Raw genomic sequence first — 7,213 nt, forward strand, 5'->3', positions numbered from 1 at the left:
GCATCTTAAAATCTACCTCTGACCAAGATATTAGTCACCTTTCAAAATATCTCATATGGCTCAATGTTAAACGCTGTCTGATTGTGTTCCCGTGAAATGCAATGCGACTTTTTTCCAATGTCAAAGGTGATTGTTAATCTCATTTTAGATTTTAAGCCCATTCATTTTAGTATATCATTTAATCATAGAATCCCTTCAGTGCAAAAGAGGACATTCAGCCCATCAAGTCTGCACCAATTTCCTGATGAGATGGAGCACAGGAAAGATAGAGCGGGTGATTTTCCCAAAAAAATTCTGTGCTGAATTTGCAGGAAAAATGGTTAAATCATGATTGTTTTCTCAGTGCAACTTCATACTCAAATCTCCCACACTTTGTGCACTGCAGAGGTCACAATCATGATTATCATTAAAAACTCGATTGCGGGGCCTATTCATGCAACAGCCTGACAGTTCGGGCCCTCTGCACATGCACAGTGGCCGAACTGTCAGCCTTTCATTTGCTGGCCCGGCAGTGCTGCTCTCCTAAATCCCCGTGGCCCAATCGCGGTCCACACAATCATTCCCAGGCCAGCGCTGACCTCCTTCCACACCATCCATGAGCACCCCAATCTCTAGGAACCATGCCACCCCCCCCAACCCACCCCAGCAGTGACAATGCCCCGCTCCCCCCCCCACCCCCCACCCCCAGCAGTGACGATCCTCCCGTCACACCCTACACTCTGTTGGCCTCCCTCCACTCCCAACCAGATACAAATGGCAGAGTGGCAGTGGGACCCACCCAGCCCCACCTATTGCCATTAGATCCAGCCCAATATGCCCCACCCCCTTTGCATCGATGCACCGTGGGGAGTGTCAAGGTGTCTCCGGGATGGACACTTTGCTCTATTGATGGTGCCAGGAGACACAGGCTGGCCCTGCCAGGGTGCCCACGTCCAGGGGCACCACCCCCAAATGCCCCCACCTTCACTACAGTGGGATCATCCTGCTAGTTCCCCAAAAGTGGGGAGCTACTCTTAAACCACACCGGAATGAAATTGTACTGGCAAGGTGGGAGGTGCTATCGGGCCCAGAGAATTTAGTCCCGGGCCCAATAATCACATGCAAGTAACACAAAGAATAGCTTGAGTACTTACCTGATCTTCCCGCCAGACTCCTGTGTGGTCCTGACCATGCCTGATTTCCAGGAATCGGTACACGCAAGTATGTCCAGGGCGAACCCGCCAAAAAATTAGCGGGTCAAATGGGAAAATCGCCCCAGAGAATCTGGTGAACAATAATCTCTACCTCAGTGCCAACAAAACAATGGAGATGGTCATCAACTTCAGGATGGGCACTGGAGGACATGCCCCTGTTTACAACAATGGGGACAAGAGTTAGAAGTTTTTAGGCGTCACAATCACCAACAACCTGTCCTGGTTCTCCCACTGCTGACGCTATAATTAATAAAGCCCGCTAAACACCTCTACTTTCTCAGAAGACTAAGAAAATTTGGTATGTACACTACGACTTTAACCAATGTTTACAGATGCACCATAGAAAGCATTCTTTCCGGTTGTATCACAGCTTGGCATGGCTCCTGCTCTACCTAAGATCACAAGAAACTACAAAAGGATTGTGAATGAAGCCCAGTCCATCACTCAAACCAGCCTCCCACCCACTGACTGTCAACACTTCCCGCTGCCTCAGAAAAGCAACCAGCATAATTAAGGACCCCACACACTTCGGACAAACTCTCTTCTACCCCATTCCGTCGGGCAAAAGATACAAAAGTCTGAGGGGCACATACCAACCAGCTCAAGAACAGCTTCTTCCCTGCTGCCATCAGACTTTTGAACGGACCTACCTCACATTAACTTGATCTTTCCCTACACCCTAGCTATGACTGTAAACTACATTCTGCACCCTTCCCTTTCCTTCTTTATGAATGGTATGTTTTGTCTGTTTCGTGTGCAAGAAACAATACTTTTCACTGTACATGTGACAATAATAAATCAAATCAAAATTACCCCGGCCTTTTCTCCTGTCCTATCCCCGCAACCCCATTTCCCATGGCAAATCCATTTAATCTACACAGTTTAGGGCACTAAGGGGCAATTTAGCGTGGCCAATCCACCTAACCTGCACATCTTTGAACTATGCAAAGAAACTGGAGCACCCAGAGGAAACTCATGCAGACACAGGGAAAATGTACAAACTCCACACAGTCACCCAAGGCCAGAATTGAACCGGAGTCCCTGGCACTGTATGCCATGGTGCTGACCCGTGTTATTTCAAAACCATGGGCAAACTAAGGCTGATACCGGAGTTGAGGGGGTTGTGCTATGAGGAGAGGCTGAATAAACTGGGCTTGTACTTGTTAGAGTTTAGAAGAATGAGGGGAGATCTCATTGAGACGTATAAGATGATGAATGGGATGGATAGGATAGAGGTGGAGAGACTCTTCCCGCTCAAAAAAGACAGTAGGACTCGGGGGCACAGCCTCAAGATAAAGGGGGGGCGGTTTAGAACGGAGTTGAGGAGGAACTTCTTCACTCAAAGGGTGGTGAATCTCTGGAATTCTCTGCCCGTTGAAGTGGTGGAGGCTGCCTCGCTAAATATTTTTAAGGCGCAGGTTGATGGGTTTTTGATAAGAGAGGGGATTAAGGGTTATGGGGAGAAAGCGGGAAAGTGGAACTGAGCCACGACAGATCAGCCATGATCTTATTGAATGGCGGGGCAGGCTCGAAGGGCTAGACGGCCTACTCCTGCTCCTATTTCTTATGTTCTTATGTTCTTATGTAAACTAAGCATTTCACACTTGCAGATCAGGTTTAAAAGATACATTGAGAGGATACAAGTTTATGATTAAACTCCATTAATGTGGAAACATACCGAACAAAAATCAACAGTTTATTTTTGTAACAGGACAGTTTGACATTGGAGGTTTAATTGGTGACCAGCAAAATTAAACCATTGACAAGTTGCATTGTAAATAGGATTTTATGATCATAAATATGGTAGACTATTCTTTGGTTCAAGAATGTTTGATAACTTGGTAAATTCAGGGTCTGACCTAGTACATCCATTTGCAACCCTCATGCTCAGCAAGCATTCAACAAAGAATTGTCAGTCAGAAAACAGATGTTCAAACTTAACATGTATTATATATGAACTAATTAAAATTGTATTAACTAAGGAATAAATACAACAAAGCAGGACCTTAATACATTTACACAGACATTTGAATGTTGGCAGAAAAGTAGCAATGTCAGGTAAGAGAACTAACATCATTAACATTTAACGAGCCAACAGTGATTCACCTGAACCAAACAGTTGTACAGTGGATCAAGTATACAATCATAATGTAAGTTTTTGTGCGTTTTATATTAAAGTTCACCGTGAATTGTTAACTGAATAAAAACAAACAAAATAAAATGATAATGCATTAACTATAAACAGTTATCTTGAGATCTGGTTTAAAACAAAAATTCTAATGAACAATTAAATTATCAAAATTAAACAAGAATTCAGTCCAACCATGTTAAGTAACATCAACTCTTTCTGCTAATTATTAATCACTATAATTTATTAATCAGTATAAACCAACAGTGTTTGGAAGTTCTACTTACAAGTGAAACCCTAGATCTGCCAATCAATATCAATGCTTGAAATTTTTTTCTGACCCGACAATACTCCCCATTTGCAGCCTTATCTTCCAATTCTGGCTGAAGGAGAGATGGGCAGAGCAAACGCTCCAAGGTAAGCAAGCTGAGGATAGTGGGGAGAATAGAGGATACGTCTCTTCTTTACAACAGTAGTGCCATTTTCAGATAGGTTTTACTAAGTTCAAAACTTTTAATAAAGTATGGGTTAGTGAATGGGTGACTATCTTGGGTAGTTAGGTCAGGTAGTCAGGCCTGCTTGGAGGAATAATCAATTCGGGACAGGGATCGTAGACAGGGTGATAATTGGGTCTGGTCTGGCCAGGCCAGGGGAAGTCATCAGGAGTTGGCTGTGGTGCACAGTCACAGAGTTGTTAATATTGAAACTTAACATATCCTCGCTAAGTGTGCAGTTAAGTCCCATATTTCTGGCCAAGTCTCCACCCTGAGCTCAAGGTTGGAGAATTTCAAGGAGGCACCTGGGCAGAAGGGAATCAGCCCACAGAAGTTTAAACTTCCTGGGCAATTCCCCACCTACGTATGTATGTCAGGACTATCACAGGATACTGTCCAAAGACTCATCTCCCAACATATATCCCACCTCCAATGATCTGGGGACCAGAAGATTTGAGTGGATATTCCAAGTTATCTGCAGAATGAAGTGGAAATCTGAGTTTGAGATAGATTTCAGAAACCCTCGATGCACCAATGCAATTTTTTTTACAGCTCACAGTAAATATTTCTTGCTAAATTACAGTCAGCTTCATGCTGTAGGCATTAAGAACTGGTAATGTAATGAGACTATTCAAACTTACTTTGAAATATACAGTGGCAATCAACAAATAGAGAAAGCTTTTTAGTTGAGTCACACTAGTGCTGAATTCAAAGACTAGCTCTAGGAGGAAAGGACAGTGGACTAAATCAATGTATTAAACCAATGAATCACCAGGTTTCTCAGACTTAAGAACCTAAGGATTTCTCAAATGTTATCGCAGATCATGGTCCATTAATTTTCCAAATAGATATCAAACATTACCAGCAAAGGAACTCAAACATGTGTCAATGAGGGTGGTGCAGTTGATATAGTTTCTATGGATTTCAGCAAAGCCTTTGACCAACGTCCCACATGGGAGATTTGTAATGAAGGTAAACGTACATGAAATATAGGGTGATTTGATCAAGTGAATTCAAAACTGGCTCAGTTGTAGGAGACAGAGGGTGATGACAGAAGGCTGCTTTAGTGCCTGGAAGCCATTGTCCAGTGGCGTACCACAGGGATCTGTGTTGGGTCCCTATTATTCGTCATTTATATAAACAACGTGGATGACTACGTGGGGGGGTGAGATTAGCAAGTTTGCGGATGACACAAAGACTGGTCGAGTGGTTAAGAGTGAGGTTGTGTGTCTTAGGCTACAAGAAGATAGAGATGGGATGATCAGTTGGGCATATAAATGGCAGATGGAATTTAACCCTGAAAAGTGAGCTACACTTTGGAAGGAGTAATTTGACAAGGAAATACTCAATGAATGCATGACACTAGGAAGTTCTGTGGACATTGGTATGTTTGTCCACAGATCTCTGAATGTGTAAGAGCACGTTAGTAGGGTGGTGAATAGGGCAAATGGGACATTTACCTTTATTAATCGAAGCATAGATTACAAAAGCAGGAAGATAATGTTGGAGTTGTATAAAGCTTTGGTGAGGCCACAGCTAGAGCACTGTGTGCAGTTCTGCTCATCACAGTATAGGAAGGATGTGATTGCACTGGAAGGATGCAGAGGAGATTGCCTAGGATGGAACATTTAAGTTATGAGGAGAGGTTGGGTAGGCTTGGGTTGTTTTTGTTGGAGCAGAGAAGATGAGGGGCAACTTCATCAAGGTATACAAGATTCTGAGATACATGGTCAGAGTGGATAATGAACCGCAGTTCCCCTTAGTCGATAGGTCAGTCACAAAGGGTTCAAGGTGAGGGGCAGGAGCTTCAGCGGCAAAAGCCCTTTTACCCTGAGGATGGTGACGGTCTGCAATGCGCTGCCTGAGAGGGTGGAAGAGGAGCATTTTCTCACACCATTTAAAAAGCACCTGGATGGGCACTTGGCACGCCTTAACATTCAAGGCTATGAACTAATATTGGGAGATGGGATTAGGTGGCAGTTCTTGCATGTCGGTGCAGACTCAATGGGCTGAAGGGCCTCTTCAGCACTGTATGATTCTATGGGCAATTAAGGAGTTTAAAATTTGCTGTATTAGTCACATTATCAAAAGAGTTACAAACATAAAAAATTGACAGGACAAGACCAAAAAACGTGCTCCACAATCATGTGGCCTCATTAATACGGACACTTTCTCTTCCCTCTCCCCTGCTTCTCCATAGCCATGTGATTTCCCAAGAGAGGGGAAAAAAATGAGAAATAAGATGAGTTAATCTTTTAAAAGTGATAAAGTAACACCCCTATCAAATATTCAATCCTGTTATTCTTTCATCATTTATCTTTCTGATGTAGTGTGAACCAGCCTGTACTTGGAGCTAACATCAACAAACATTTATGTTGGCTGATTGGAAGTTACCTCAAAGCCAAATTGAAGCAAAAAATGTTATCACATGCAATATAATTTTGCTTCTTGTCTTTGTTACATCGAACCTGTTACAGTGGACTCTTGAAAATTTGCACCTCCAGTCTGTATGACTTAAGAATCTGGAAACTTCTGCAATTACTATATTTTTTTTATATTTGTTCCTCCTTCAAATGTAGTTTCAATTTAATTTACTGACCATGCATCTTCACCCAGTTATTCAACAAGAGAAGGGGCAGTGAGGCTATTGTCAAATTTGCTTGTATTGGTTTTATGCTTTGCCACATTCCATTGCTCTTATAACTTGGGCCTTGCAATATGTTGCAACACCAAAGTAAACTTTCCAGATTCATAAAAAATGGCCAGCTAGAAAGGTCTATTCCATACTTAAACAAAAAGAGCAAGTCAATGTTGGATTAGATGAGCCAAAATCAACTGCATCCTTTAAAGGCTAATTGGACAAGTAATTGAAGCACAGAATTAAATGAGCCATTTGATTAGTTTTGGATGGCTCCAGTGAAGAGCGGCACACCGTCAAGTGAATGAATGCGGAGATAAGGGTAACAGATAAATGCTGAACCCATAAAAACTGCCAAGTGTTTGCATCAAGGGTTAACACCTCTAAGATGAACATACAATTATAGTTTTTAAAGCAAAGTTAGAAATATTTCAATGATAGAAATAATATAAATTGGGCAGACAGACTTATGTACAACATTCTTGCTAATTTCTCTCAGTATACTGGTTTTCTCAAGAATCAGCAACAATTAAACCTATCAAATCTGGGAAAATCTTAATCCAGTGGTAACTAACTTTGCAGTGTTTACAAATGCACAAATCAATGCACTAACCATTCCAAGTGTCACAAAGCAGAAAAGGTTAACAAATTAGTCTGGGAAAAATTTCTAGCAGTCACTTACTGAGCAGATTATAGTTCAATGTTTACTAACACAAAGCTGATTGCACAATTGTTCCCACCACGTGCATTTTCCAAAATA

This window comes from Carcharhinus amblyrhynchos, chromosome 9, assembly GCF_965287045.1.
Source record: "Carcharhinus amblyrhynchos chromosome 9, sCarAmb.v2.hapA, whole genome shotgun sequence".
Taxonomy (NCBI): domain Eukaryota; kingdom Metazoa; phylum Chordata; class Chondrichthyes; order Carcharhiniformes; family Carcharhinidae; genus Carcharhinus; species Carcharhinus amblyrhynchos.